The sequence below is a fragment of the Coenobita brevimanus genome, chromosome 14, assembly GCF_032717465.1.
Source record: "Coenobita brevimanus isolate Jiangsu-jjx chromosome 14, ASM3271746v2, whole genome shotgun sequence".
In the NCBI taxonomy this organism is placed as follows: domain Eukaryota; kingdom Metazoa; phylum Arthropoda; class Malacostraca; order Decapoda; family Coenobitidae; genus Coenobita; species Coenobita brevimanus.
In genome coordinates, this window is record NC_136967.1 from 28,648,821 (window position 1) to 28,664,357 (window position 15,537).

Here is a 15,537-nt window from a genome sequence, read left to right on the forward strand (position 1 = left end):
AAAGGTATTATTGTGATAATTTATTCTGTGTAGATTATTAGAAGTGGCATTCGTGCCATGTTGGCACTTGGGTTGGAATTTCTTTAGGCAGTACTTCTCTGATTTTCCCTGGAATGGTTAGTGTTTCATTGGCCAAGTGTCATCTAAGTGTGGTTTGTGCATTATGGAGGTTACTGTCTGGGGCATGGAACTATAAATTCCTTAGTTTATTCTGTATATATTATTAGAAGCGGCATATGTGTCATTTTGGTGCTTGGGTTAGGATTTCTTCAGGCAGTAATTCTTTGATTATCCTTGGAATGCAGGGGCGCACCCAGGGGAAGGCCACCGGGCCTGGGCCCCCCTCTTAGCGCTCTGGGTCCTTTAAAAACTTATATATATTTATTTCAGTAACAGCAAAACATGAAAAACTGGTAAGTACAAACAAAGAGTGACACATTAGCCAGCAGCTCCCTGACTAAACCTGCAAGTGACCTCCCCGTAATTATCGGATTACCTGACCTCACCTCATTACGGGCCCCCCCCCTTAGAAAATTCCTGGGTGCACCCATGCTGAAATGGTAAGTGTTTAAGTGGCCAAGTTTGTGCATTATGTAGGTTACTGTCTGGGGCATGGAACTATAAATTTCTTAGTTTATTCTGTATATATTACTAGAAGTGGCATATGTGTCATTTTGGTGCATGGGTTGGGATTTCTTCAGGGAGTACTTCTTTGATTATCCCTGGAATGGTAAGTGTTTAAATGGCCAAGTGTCATGTAAGTGTGATTTATGCATTATGGAGGTTGCTCTCTGGGGCATGGAATCATAAATTCTTGCTCTTACCCTCTGACTAATGAAAAAAGGCCTTGTTTTAATCATGCATTTTCTAATGCTGTCCACAACAAGGCACTGGGTTTCCAAAAGTACCAGTTTCATTCACTGGTCGGCCATACAGCAGGGTAATTGCGTAAGTCCAGAGTAATTGTGCCAAGTACCTGAAAGTGTCCACTATACAAGTGGTTGCCAAAAAATGTTCATATTGAAATACTGTATAACCCGTTGGAGTTTATTCACTACTCAGTGTTCTACATAATCCCCAAATTTCATGATGTTACATGATTACTGTGTTCTTTCATTAAGGGAAATGTTTCCCATATGATAAGATGCCACAAGTGCTAAGATGCACCCTATAATATGCTAGGTATTTTGGGGGGGGAAAATATTTGAGGATTTAATAGCATACGGTACTAGCAAGTCTAAGGCGCCAACTCTGCGATGTCATTTTTCTTTCTGTCACAGCAACTTAATACATAGTGGACCTATTATTAATTATTTGTGGTTATTATTAAGTAGATGTATCTACCCCCTTGGGGTAGGGTTTTTTTTCAAGAATACTCCCCCAGTATTCCTACTTGTTGTAAAAGGCAACTAAAAAGGTTCGCAGAGGGTTAGTGCCCCTCCCCAAAAAACAACTAACTAAAAAAAAAAAAAGAAGCCTCGGACAAGGACTGACCTAACGATGACGACCCAGGACCGGGCAAAGGACTTGGTAATGGCTACATGGAATGTAAGAGGAGCGAATGATGAGGTGAAAGAGAGAGAGATTGTCCAGGTGCTTGAGGGTGCGAAAGTGGATGTACAGTATGTGGAATAACTGAAACAAAATGGAGGGGAGAAAGTGTGAGAGAATGGGAGTATGGATGGGGTATATGTGCAGAAGTAAGTGGAGAGGGCAAAGGAAGGAGTATGTATAGTTGTGAGTAAAAGAGGGAAGAAGAGCATAAGACAGTATGGATCAGTTGGGTCAAGGATTGTGTGGGTAAAGTTGAAAGTCGGAATACAAATGTGGGCGATTGTGTGTGTGTATGCGCCAACGCAAGATCGTGCTAGCAGAGTGAGAGAAGAGTTCTGGACAAATGTGGAAGTGTGCATGGAAAAGTTTGGAAGGAATGAGAGAGTGTTTTTGATTCGTGATATGAATGGTAAGGTAGGGAATGTGAAGGTGGATGGAATAGTTGGAGAGTGGGGTGTGCCTGCTGAGTTAGATGAGAATGGCAGTGCGTTAGTGGATATTTGTGCTGGGAGGGGGTTGGTGATAGCCAATACCCTCTTCAGGCATAAAATGATCCACAGGTATATATGGCGAGTGATGAGAAGGGTGGCTGGTGAACTGAATGAAAGGAAGGCAATGATTGATTATGTGTGTGTGGATGAAAGGATGCGAACATGTGTATGGATGCAAGAGCTTATAGAAGTTGAGGGAGTGGACTTTCTGACCACTACTTGGTGGTGGCCAGAATTAGAATCCAAGAAAGATGGAGGAATAGAAGAAGGGAAAGACGAGAGGAAGGAGTAGTTGCTAGGAGAGTGGAAAGGTTACAAAAGGATGAGAAAAAGGCAGAGTATAAGAAAGAAGTGGAGGAACGATTGGGCAAATATGAATTGGAGCAGATGGGGGATGTGGAAGGTGTGTGCAGGATAATTACAGAAGAAATATGTGCAGCATGTGATGTGGTGTGTGGGAGGAAGAGAAGACGGAGGGGGGTTCAAGGAACAGCGTGGTGGACTGAAGAGGTGAGACAGGCTGTGGCACAAAAGAAGAAAGCATACAATGAATGGATGAGAAATAGGGGCGTGGAAGAAGTTGAGAGGCGGAAGAGAGAGTTATATGTAGAAAGAAAGAGAGAGGTGAAAAGATTAGTAAGAGAGAGTAAGAAGAGAGTGGATGAGGAATTTGGAAGGAATTTGAATGTAAAGTGGAGGGACGGTAAGAAAATGTTCTGGAAAGAGGTGAAGAGAGCAAGACGGGGTGGAAGTGAGGTTAGCAGGGGAGTGAAAGATAAAAATGGTAGATTACTAGTGGAGAAGGGAGAAAAAGTGAGCAGATGGAGAGAACACTTTAAGGAATTGTTGAACATAGAGGATGGAAGTAATGCGAGTATAAGTGGCCGGGGAATGGCTGGGAGAAGAAGGGAGGTGAGAAGACAGGAAGAAATCAGTAGGATAGAAGTTGTGGAAGCAATGAAGAAAGTTAAATTGGGGAAAGCCCCCGGAATTGATGGAGTATGTGGTGAAATGCTGTAGCATAGGGGAGAGATAGTAGTAGAATGGATGTGGAAAATGTGCATATTGGCCTGGGAGGAAGGTAGAGTCCTGGAGGTTTGGAAGTCCGGTATAATTATTCCCTTGTACAAAGGAAAAGGGGAAAAAGAAATGTGTGGTAATCATAGGGGCATTTGTCTTCTTAGTATCATAGGAAAAGTGTATGGTATGATACTTATTGACAGAGTTAGAGAAAGAACAAAGGAATTAGTTGGAGAAGAACTGAGAGGCTTTAGGAAGGGAAGAGGTTGTGTAGATGAGATATTCATTCTTAAATCTTTAGTGCAAAAGTTTCTAGAGAAGGGAAAGAAGTTGTATGCAGCTTTCATGGATTTGGAGAAAGCATATGACAGGGTGGATAGACAAGGATTGTGGAAAGTATTAAGAATATATGGAGTAGATGGGAAGTTGTTGAATGCTGTGAAGAGTATGTATGATGGTGCTAAGGTTGCAGTGCGTGTGGATGGTGAACTAAGTAAATTTTTCTCTTTGAAGGTTGGGTTGAAACAGGGATGTGTCATGTCTCCATGGTTGTTCAGTCTGTACATGGATGGGGTAATAAAAGAGGCACAAGGTAGGGTAGTGGATGTTGGAGTGGCCCTTGTGAGAGAGGATAGTGTTTGGAAACTCCCTGTACTGTTGTTTGCAGATGATACTGTGTTGTTGAGTGAAGACGAAGGGGAGCTGCAAGGCTAGGTGGATGAGTTTGGGAGAGTGTGTAAGAAACGGAATCTAAAGGTGAATGTAGGGAAGAGTAAAGTGATGGTCTTTGAGAGAGGTGAAGTCAGTGAATGTACAGCGAGGATGGATGGTGAGGAATTGGAAAATGTGAGTACGTTTAAGTACTTGGGTTGTGTGATGAGTAAGGATGGAGGTTTGGAGGGTGAAGTGCTTGAAAGGGTACAGCAGGGAAGAAAGGTTGCTGGTTCTTTGAGAGCAGTGATAAGAAAGAGGGAAGTGAGCATGGAAGTGAAAAAGTTACTACATGACAGTATTGTGATACCAACTCTAACCTATGGAAGTGAAGCTTTGGACGTTGTTGGAAGGACACAAGTCAAGAGTGAGAGCAGTGGAAATGAGTTATTTAAGAGGAGCCTGTGGAGTCACATGGAGAGACAGGCTGACGAATGAGGATATAAAGGAGCATTGTGGTGTGGATGTGGATGTGATAGGAAGCCTTATGAGGAACACACTGAGGTGGTTTGGCCATGTGGAGAGGATGGAGGGTGAGAGACTGACGAAAAGAATGTGTGTGAGTGAGGTGGAGGGAGGATGAGGGAGAGGGAGGCCGAGGATGAGATGGAGGGATGGGGTGGAGAGGTATATGAAAGAGGGGTGTGTGAGTTGGGAGCAGGGCAGTGAAATGGCGGGGGACAGGGCAACATGGAGGTGATTTGTTTGTGGCCACCCTGAACGGGATTGAGGCACCTGGCAATAGATAGATAGATAGATAGACCTATTTCAGCACAGCTCATAGTTGCCACTACAAGGCATGTACACACACTGGCGATGGCGTATTTACATCCAGCTCCCATCAGCTGATGTTTAATGTTTAGTAGTTCGAATGAACCATTACAACCCACACCCCTGACAGAATTCACTCATTTCAGCCAACAAATTCATTATCATAATATTGCTGTATTACACTCTATCAATATGTCAGTACATATTGCTAGTTTCCATTTTATAATACCATACAACCAGTCACCAGTTACTATATTTATTGTATGAAAGATACCAGTAACAATTGGAAAGTAAAAGAATACTGCACAAACAACTAATATAAACAATAACTTCTTTCTAACATTTTTCATATTCATTTCCTGAGAATATCATAGTCCATGTTTTTGCTGTCTTTTACGACATGCAGGGAATATGGTGGCAGAATTCATCCTCACACAACTTGGCCACAGAATGGTTATACCACCCCATAGTGCAGCCAGATTGTGTCCCTCCCGCCACAGGGGGGGGCTAAGATACAAATGAATGTATGTGTGTGGATGAGTAAATTGGGAGTGTGTTGTCCTGTCTCGGCTACCTCCCATTCTTTGAGGGAAGCAGCCTAGGTACATAGATAGATAGATGTCTTCACATCCCTGTTTTCTTAAATTCCTCCTCCTGCTTCCTCCATTCTTGAATCTGGGTGATGGTCCATAATGCCTCAGCTGCCCTGCTGCCATGTTGTTTAGTATACTCTATTACTTGTAAATTGAAATGAACAATGTATGCTTGTCTTCTCTGCTTTGATACCATTCTGTTATATTGTCGAGGGGTGTCATCTGCTGATTGACTGTGCAGACAAGATTGATGTTGTCTGTTTCGATGACTGGTGAGTGTGTTGTATCTCGTGACTGGGAGTCATGAATGCCTGTATCTGGTAACTGAGGTTTGTGAGAGTTGGCAAACTCCTTTCTACAACTTGATCTTTGAGTGCTAAGACACAGATTAATTTTTGAGTGCATTGCATTTTTCTGGAAAAAAATGCGTCTTATCATACATGAAATACGGTATGTTAAGACAATCTTGTGAATTTATAGCTTTGAGCATATAGCACGTACTGTATTTCCTTAAATTTACCAAGGTTTTATGGGGTAATTTTGACTATGATATTAATGCATGTAGTGGCAATAGTTAATACTGTGAACATACTTCACAGATGGAAAGCAACTAGCCAGTGTATTTCATTCATTTACTGGTCATTTCAAGCAGTAACCAATAAGATGGTGGGGAATTACAAGCTGTGTCCCTAGCCTTTATCATTCTTTTTCTGTGCCTGCCCTCCTGTCTTCGTATTTCTCCCATCTTTCCTGTCACTTCTTATTGCTTTTCTTTCCTTTACAGGTGTCTTTACATTGAGCGACAAGCCAAATGGTTTCCTGTAAGCCAAGAAACCATTTACAACGCTGGGTGGTAACCATATAACCAAACCATACGTGCTCCCTACGTGTCAACAAGTGGGTTGGTGGAGGGTTAGTGCCCCTCCCCGTAAAACAAATAACTCAAATGTCAAATGGCCACCCCTTACGGGATTATGGCGTCTGGCAATAGATAGATAGATAGATAGATTGTGGGATGGGAAAAGGTGATTATGTTTTAGTGCACTATCCAGATAGTGGCTGTGGCAAAGACTGTAATTATATACTGTAGATGTGTTATGCAACATGATTGAGCCGGAAAGCACTGCATGGGATGTTTACTTTTTTCATAAAATAGAACAACAGAAAGTGCAGCCTGGGTTTCTGACTTTCATGGAGCCTGAGGTCCCAAACATTAATGTCACATCTACAGAGCAGATTCTTTTGAAATTTGTGATGTGAAGGTTAGACTCATGTGTAAAGATATTTCTGGTGCCAAGGGTCTCATTGTACATTAAATTTTGTACTCTTTAACCCATCGCCTGCGGGTGACATGTTAATGTGACGACCCGGGGATGTCCAGGTGACACGTATACATGGTCTAGTGTTTCACGGCATTATTTGAATATTCTGCGTGTTATTTTCACCACGTGCAGCCACTGGCAACCCTCTTGCATGCATCCGAGTCATGCTTCAGTTACCTGCGTTCGTCCGTAATGGAAAGACCTACACAAAAATTTTCCTTGTGTTCAGATTCTTGGCTGAGTGCCAGCAGCTGCCAACTTCAACACCCATGAAGTCCAAAGGCCAGAAAAGAAAAGGCCTTAGTGATAGTGCGATAGGGAGAGAACTCCAGGTGACATTGTCGCCAATTGTGAGTGGAGAAAGTGACTCTTCCTCTCAGGAAAGCGACCGCCATAATGAGTGTTGATATTTATGTGTCACATGAGGAGGGTGGAGGATGTGAGTCCTCCACTGTGCACCTATCATGTCCCCCTGTACGTTCATCTGCAATTTTCTGTGATGGGAATGGTTCAGAGGATATTGACGATCCTAGAGAGGGGGATATTGGCACAGATGAGGAGATGGAAGAGGAGATAGGGAGGAGGGAGGATGAAACACGTTTGCTTCAAGTCTCGCACCACCACTGTGTCTGTTTACATGAATAATGGAAGCAGAAAGTTTGTTTCATGATGAAATCAGTGCCTTATTTTTTACTTAAAGTTTTCGTGTGTGTATGTTATGATGAAAAAGTACAAATCAAAGGAGAAAAATTTTGTTCTAGTGGAAAATGTAGTGGAGTGGAGAAAGGGAGGAAGGAGGGAGGAGGAAACGCAGTGCCTTGTGCCTCTGCTGTGTCTAGTTATGTAAATAATAGAAGCAGAAAGTTTGTTTCATGATGAAATCAGTGCCATATTTTTTATTGAAAGTTTTCATATGTTTATATTGATTAGGATGAAAAAGTCTAAATCACAGGAGAAAAAATCTGTCATAGTGGAAAATGTTTTCGATTATGGACAGTACATGAATAACTGTTTTGTTCACAACATATTTTTTTTAGTTTTTTTGTAATAGTAGTAGTTGTAGTAGTATAGGCAGTAGTTGTAGTAGTAGTGATAGTAACAGTAGTAGTTGTAGCAGTGGTAGTTGTAGTAGTAGTAATAGTAGTAGTGATTGTAGTAGTATTAGTAGTAGTTGTAGTGGTGGTGTTTGTAGTGGTATAGTAGTGGTAGTTGTAATATTAATAGGAACAGTAGTATTTGTAGTAGTTGTTGTAATATCCAGACTTCTAGTGACACAGCGATACTAGAATCAAGCGACAGTGCAAGCCAAACATACATCTCCATGTGTGTGTGTGTGTGTGTGTGTGTGTGTGTGTGTGTGTGTGTGTGTGTGTATGTGTGTAAGGTGGTGGTAGTGAAGTGGTGGTGAAGTGAGCAAGCACATGTGCTCCTTAAGGTCGTTGGTATGGTTACCTCACAGCAGCACTCCCGCCACATTTTTAAAATCGTACTTGGAAATGGTGTTTGTGGTGAATTGCGGTCTTCTTGAAATGTTATTATTGTGGAGGGCTAGTACAAGCCTTAGTTGTGTCACTGCACATCTGCCTCGCATTCAGATGCGGGCAAGAAAACAACAAAAATTGCCCCCTTTCCCAGCTCGCTTCACTGACTACACGTCCTTCACGGATAACTTGGGGCCATCTGCTTGAAGTCGAAGGATTGGTGAGTATTATGACACTTAGTTTTTTTATTTTTGGTTAAGTATTAGCTGAGATATGAAAGTTTAAAAATAGACAGTTTTCTCAGGAATGCCTGGCGGGGAGAAGGGTTGGCAGGAATATATGCTGGACGCGATTGGGTATGGTAGTCAATAAATTTTTGTGAGATTTAACGTTGATTCAGTGTATACTACTGTACATAGTTTTCAAATATTTTACAATGTTCTGTTTGCAACATTGTATGATTTTCTAATATCTATCCATGTTCTGTTCTCAACATTGTTTAATGTTTGCTTGAAGGTTTAAATACCAATGGTAAACAGTATTTATGGACAAAAATTCTGTAATTGTATGCAGACCAGCAGAATTGACCCACAACATGGAGCAATTGCATCATCATGTTTTCCTTTATATTAGTGAAGTTATTATTTTGGGCATTTTGTGGTAGGTGGGGGTGCCCACCATCCACTTACTCAGTGTAGTACTGCCTCGGGTGACTGGCCTTCCCTCCCTTTCTTCTTTCTTTCCTTCCTTCCTCTTCTGTCATTCTTTCCTTCATTCTTTCCTCTTTCTTATGTCTGTACGTGACTCTGCACAAAGTGCCAAGCCAAATGGTTTCCTGTACACTAGGAAACCATTTACTGTGCTGGTTGGTAACCATCCATCCATCCATCATCCAATCCTATGTCACCCCATGAGGAGTGTAGGAGCCCGGGGCTAGGTAAATTGGTCCTGACATTTAAGTGACCAGCCTCAATCATCCCTAAGTGGCATTACAGTATGTGAGCAATAAACTCCAACCATTCCTTGGACATAAACCTACACGGGGTCAGTCCGATTGGAACACCTTATTACCTACTAAACCACACGGTGCTGTAATTTGGGTGTATGGGTACCACCGTTTTCGTTTCATTTTCGTTTTCGTTTTTAAAGGCTCCAACATGCTTGCATGTGTCGGCCTTGGTCACCTAATGGTGGCTCTCCACGCTGCACGATCCATTGCAGCCTCCCTGTTCAGTCCCTTAACCCTGAGGTCATACTTAATGACCTCGTCCCATGTCTTTCTCAGTCTACCCCTCATAATCCCACCCCCAGTATTAACACTTCTCACCTTCCTCACTCAGTTATCATCCACCATCCTCTCCACATGTCCAAACCATCTCAATCTACCTCTCCTCATCACAACACCAATACACTCCAGTCCCATCCTACCTCTCAACTCTTCCATCGTAAACCCAGCCCCTCCAGGCCTTGGACGCAGGGACGCACTGCACATCCACCTAATCATTGTCGTTTCTGTACATCTGAGCCGGCGAATATCTTCCTCCTTCACTGCCCAGGTCTCACTACAATACAGCATTAAACTCCTAACACATGCTGCATACAAAAACCCCTTAGCACGTAGGGAGAGTCCTCTCAATGTCAGTAGAGGCAAGAGCTCCCTGAACTTCTATCCACTTCTCACCCTAGCCCCAGAGCTAGCTCCAGCCCCACCTCCAGCACACAACATGTCTCCCAAATAACAAAACTCTTCCACACACTCAAGAGATTCACCAGCAAGTTCAATCCTTTCACGTCTGACAATCTCCACCTGCTCACCCCGACACTCTGTACATATACAATCAGCATTATCTCGCAGTCTACCTCTGATACCACTACATCTCTTATGCACCCATTTATCACACACACCGGACAAGATGGAATTACCTCCCACGCCCTTGTGGCAAACTGCACATGGCCACTCTCCCTCCTCTTTGACAGTACCGCCACCAACCCTAGATATCATCACTTTTGTTTTATCTGCATTTACCCTTAAACCCTTTTGCCCCATACCATCTCTCCACTTCCTAAACCTTTCCTCCGCCTCCCTTTCGTTCTCTGCAATCAACACCAAATCATCAGCATACAACAACTCCCACGGGAGTCTGTTTCTAAAGTCACGTGAAAGGGCTTCAAGTACCATGATAAACAACATGGGACTCAAGACTGACCCCTTATGCACACCAACATTCATGAAATACTCATCACTCAAATCTCCATTCACTCTTACCTGGGTGTGAGCACCCACATACATAGCCATAACCACCCTAACCAGCCACTCCTCCAAGCCAAGCTTTCTCATTGCCCACTTCACCACCTCACTAGGGACTCTGTCAAAGGCCTTTTCCAAATCAACAAAAACAAAATAAAGATCCCTTCTCCTACCAATATATTTTTCCTGAAGCTGTCGAACAATGAAAATGGCATCAGTGGTCCCCCTACCTGGCATAAACCCAAACTGCATCTCATCAATATTCACTCTTTCTCTAATCATACCTTCTAAAACTCTCTCCATTACCTTCATTATCTGATCTAAAAGCTTTATACATCTATAATTTCTTCTTTCCAGGGCATCACCCTTCCCTTTATACACATTCACAATTACTGTACACTCTTCAGCCAATCATCTGGGACAACATACTCATAAATAATCCTATTTATCAGGTCAGTGACTAAACTCACCCCTATATCACCTGAGGCCTTCAGCATTTCGGCAGTCAACCCAGACACACCTGCTGCCTTCCCCACCCTCATCCTGCCTATTGCCACACTCACAGTAGCAGTATCAATCAAAGGCCAAGGGCCAGACACTGGATCTGCTGGCTCCAAACCTTCCCTGTCCCAGTCAAACTCCTCATTCAACAACTGGTTATAATGCTCTCTCCATACATCTTTAATATCCTCACTGTTCACCACTACCCTTCCTTCATCATTCTTCACACACTGCTCACCTATAATATCCCGATTATCCCTTTTCACTTGACCTGCCACCCTAAATATCATATTTTTCCTTTCCCCATGATTTAGGTTATCAAGTAATAGTCTCTGCGACTCAGACTTTGCTCTGTATACCTCTGTTCTAGCCCTAAGCTTGGCAGCCAAATATTCCTCTTTGCTACCACCCTTCTTCCATTCCCAGAAAAGCCTTCTTTTCTCCTTAACTGCAGCTTCTACACCTTCATCCCACCACCAAGTTACTTTATGTCTTGATGGTCCTCTTGTCCAACCGCATGTTACATCAGTAACTCTCAAGAAATTGTTCTTGAGGGGCTCTGTACTGTTCATTAACGCCTCTGTCTACAGCTCCCTGTTCAGCCACCGCTCTCCTCAACTCGCTTTAGAAGGCATCCCTTACTACTTGGTTTTTCAGCTTCCATATTTTCCTCCTAGGTACATAAGTCTTTTTTTTTCATCACTTGTTCTTTAAGCACCATATTACAAATCAATGTCATAAAAAGACATAGTAACTCCTTTGTAGTTACCAAATGTCATAAAAGACTTTGTATTTACTTGTAGAGAAGTTATATATATTAGACTTGTGGATGAGCGGTTGTTATACTTGAGTAGCTTTGTAAGTAGATAATCTTCTTTCCCATTTGTCATGTAGTGACAGGAGAGATAAAGAATAGTATGGGACTATTTTTGTCTTGGAAATATTAACAGAGTCTCTCACTCACGAGTGAGTATGAGTAGAGTCCCTGTCTCCCTGTCTCTCTCTCAAATTGCTAAGCCCTTCTCCCTGCGACCTGTCTGTTCTATGGCTAGCTTCCTTCTCAGCTCTCTTTTCTAAATTCTGGTGAAACAGAAGTCGTATCACGTGTGTTCCCTGTGATTGAAAAGTTCTAGAAGCCTGTGTGTGAGTATGTGTGTGTATGGTCACTAGGCGCTGTCGTGTGCCTATAAAGCATTCCTTGAGTTAAGAGTGTGTAAGCATGTTTAGCATTGCTCGATTCTTGCAGACACAGTACCTTCTCATCATCCGACTTCCTGCTTCTATCTGTCTCTCTATCTATCTATTTATCTATCTATCTATCTATTATGATTTGTAATTACAATATGGAGTCCTAACATATGCTCGGTACACGCCACTGGAGGTCCTCCGACAGCAATCATCATTGACATATGCTAATCTATTAGTATATAATATTGATTATAATATTGTATACATATAATATTCATAGTAAATAGCAATTATCCAGTAATATTACATTTTTAAACAAGTTGTATACATTTTGTGAGATGTGTATGTATAACAGACATACGCATATAATTGTGCAATGGCAATACTGCTAGGTTACACATTACATATTGAGTTATCCCTTTAGTAATGTCTAATATTTCACCTAACTTGTATGATGATACTGGTAATACAGAATTGTGCTATAGTTGTATGACTTATTAACATTGTGGTAATACATAATTGTAACATTGTATGAATTGTTACAAAATATTGTGGTAATGCATAATTGTGTTGGCCTTATAATTGTAGTTACATTTTGTTAATGCAACTGTTACATAAGTGTCTTGGCCTTATAATTGTAGTTAAAGTTACATAAAAGTTACATCTTGTTAATGCAACTATTAATTGGCAAAGTGTAACAAAATGCAATCATTTGTCGTTACATAATTGTTACATATCGTTTGTAGTTACATAATTGTAGTTAAAGTTACATAAAAGTTACATCTTGTTAATGCAACTGTTACATAAATGATACATATTGTTTGTAGTTACATAATTGTAGCAAGTGTAACATAATGCAATCATTTGTCGTTACATAATTGTTACATATCGTTTATAGTTACATAATTGTAGTTAAAGTTACATAAAAGTTACATCTTGTTAATACAACTGTTACATAAATTGGTACATACTGTTTGTAGTTACATAATTGTAGTTAAAGTTACATAAAAGTTACATCTTGTTAATGCAACTGTTACATAAATGGTACATATTGTTTGTAGTTACATAATTGTAGCAAGTGTAACATAATGCAATCGTTTGTCGTTACATAATTGTTACATATCGTTTGTAGTTACATAATTATAGTTAAAGTTACATAAAAGTTACATCTTGTTAATGCAACTGTTACATAATTGGCAAAGTGTAACATAATGCAATCGTTTGTCGTTACATAATTGTTACATATCGTTTGTAGTTACATAATTGTAATAATTGCAGTCCTAACATATGAATCCGGTCATGCTGCGGTTGATGATAGTGATGATGTGACATGCCACTGGCTCGTGGAGACAACAATCTGCTTTTTGTTTCACTTATAGAAGGAGTTTATGTGATGATGTGCCATGCCACTTGCTTGTGGAGACAACAATTTTTTTGTTTCACTTATAGAAGGAGTTTATGTGGTATTTTGACATATGTAGTAACACTTACACTAATTTTCATTTGTTTGTTATGTGATCTTACTCTATTTCTCTCGTTTTTCTTTCTTACTTTTTTTTTTTTTTTTTTTTTTTTTTTTTTCTATAGTTTGTTTTTCTTCGCTTGTGTACGCTTTTTCTATGTTGTTCATGGTTGCATAATTACTGGCTAATTTCCTTGGGATACTTTTTTAAAGTTTAATTTATATTGCACAGGTATTACTGAAAATGATATTATATAGCCCCATATTTTGTTATTTTATATAAAAAATATATACAGTACACTATATACAGTATTAACTATATACACTGACTTGTTGTTCACTTGTACCTATCGTGGGTAATATGTGTTTCAACACTGTGTGGAAATCACTGTCTTCACGATTGTGTTGAAGATGTTCATTCTTGCTAACGTCATTTGTGTTGGCCATTTTTTTTTTTCTCTAGTTTACCTTGTAACTTAATTTATATGTTTCCACTAGGTAGCTTTAATTAATAAATGTTTAATACAGTTCTTTTAATCGCTCACTGAGTAACTGTGATGGTATATTTTCTTTATCACTTTGTAGATATAATAATGTATAGCTGTATGTATGAAACATGTATTTTATGTAGGTATAAATGGTAACACTCGGTAGTAAATAAATGTTATAATAAATGAATGAATATATACAGTGTAAAATATTTATTGTTGGTGATTATTTAGTGTTTGAGTAATGCAGATAACTGAAGTAAGTATGTGTATTTAAGCTGTAACTATACAGCACATTTTATATGTTTGTGCAGAAGCTTATTGTCTATCACTGTGTATTGTATAAATGAAGTAACTATGTAACTCACTAATTTTTACCATGGTGGGAAAGGTGTGAGTGGTGGTGCAGGTGGTGTGTTGACCGACGTGGCGTATTTTCAGCAAGCACGCATGATGACGTCGACTTCCCACACTGGTAGCTGTGGTGAGTGAATGAGTAACTTGAGTGAAGACGAGTGAGTAAGATGAGTTATGAGTCGTGTCTCACTCTTCGTTTGTTTGTTCCGTTTTTCTTCCTCGAGATATTCGTGGTCCTTTTTTCTTGTGATTTACTCGTTGTAGGATGAAGACTGCCGCTACTTGTAGGTGCGTGTAGAAGATTATACAGACGACTCGTAGAGTTGTTACTTGTAGTTGATTGTAGATGGTTGTAGTTCGCTGGTTCGTCGTAGAAGTTGCAAGATTGTTTGTATCAATATACAGTAATCACTCCAATATCCGGATCAATAGAGCCATCGGTAGGTTCGGATATTGGTTTTGTCCGGATATTGGGCCCCAGCTTATGGACTTGTACTTACGGACCCTAACACAGAGAAACACCTATACAACTCCCTCCAGACATGCATAGCACCTATTTAACACCCAAATCACACCAATAAGGCACATAAATGACTGAAATAAATGCAATAGACACATAAAATGTGGGTTTAGAAGTATGTTCATACATTAATAAACATTCTGGTACTTATGGACTCTAACTGAACCTAACCTAACCGAACCTAACCGAACTCTGAAAAACACATTCCTACTGCACATGCATGAGGTAAGTTTAGTATGGAAAGAAGTACAGTATGACACTTTCTGGTAAGTATAGTATGGGAAAAAATACAATATGAAACATTCTGGTAAATATAGTATGGAAAATAGTACAACATGAAACATTTTGGCTACTTACAGCAAGTCCCTGGCCACCTCGATGAATAACCGCCTCCTCTCGGACTCTGACAGTAAGAACGATTTCCTGAAGCACTTGCACTACACTCTTCCTGAAGTCTTGCACTGAACTTAGTCACTAACACACAGAAGTCCGTTCTTTTCACAGTGTTCACTTTAGTCCAAATAATGTTCCATTAAATTTAAGTGTTGCACATTAACTTTTCCCAAGTTTTTTTAAGTTTCCAAAGCCAAAACAAAGAAGGTTAGTTACGTTAAATTTCTTTTCTACTTAGTCTTTTCTCCCAACTTGAAAACCTTAACACAACACACCGTTTTTTTCACTGCACAACACTCAAAATTCCCGTGTGGTCTAGTGGAGAAGTTCTTGCTGTTTATTCACTGTCAGAGCCCGAGAGTATCACTGGCAGGCGTCCAAGGGGTGCATCGGTGGGTAGTGGTGATGGCGTACCGACTACAGAAGACTCTGAAGAC

The 15,537-nt window shown here is 40.5% G+C and overlaps 1 protein-coding gene across 1 annotated transcript in view; it reads left to right on the forward strand.

Moving 5' to 3' along the window:
* Nucleotides 1-15,537, forward strand: part of LOC145389610 (mitochondrial import inner membrane translocase subunit TIM14-like) — a 185,948-nt gene that overhangs the window by 144,072 nt on the left and 26,339 nt on the right. The window lies entirely within an intron of this gene.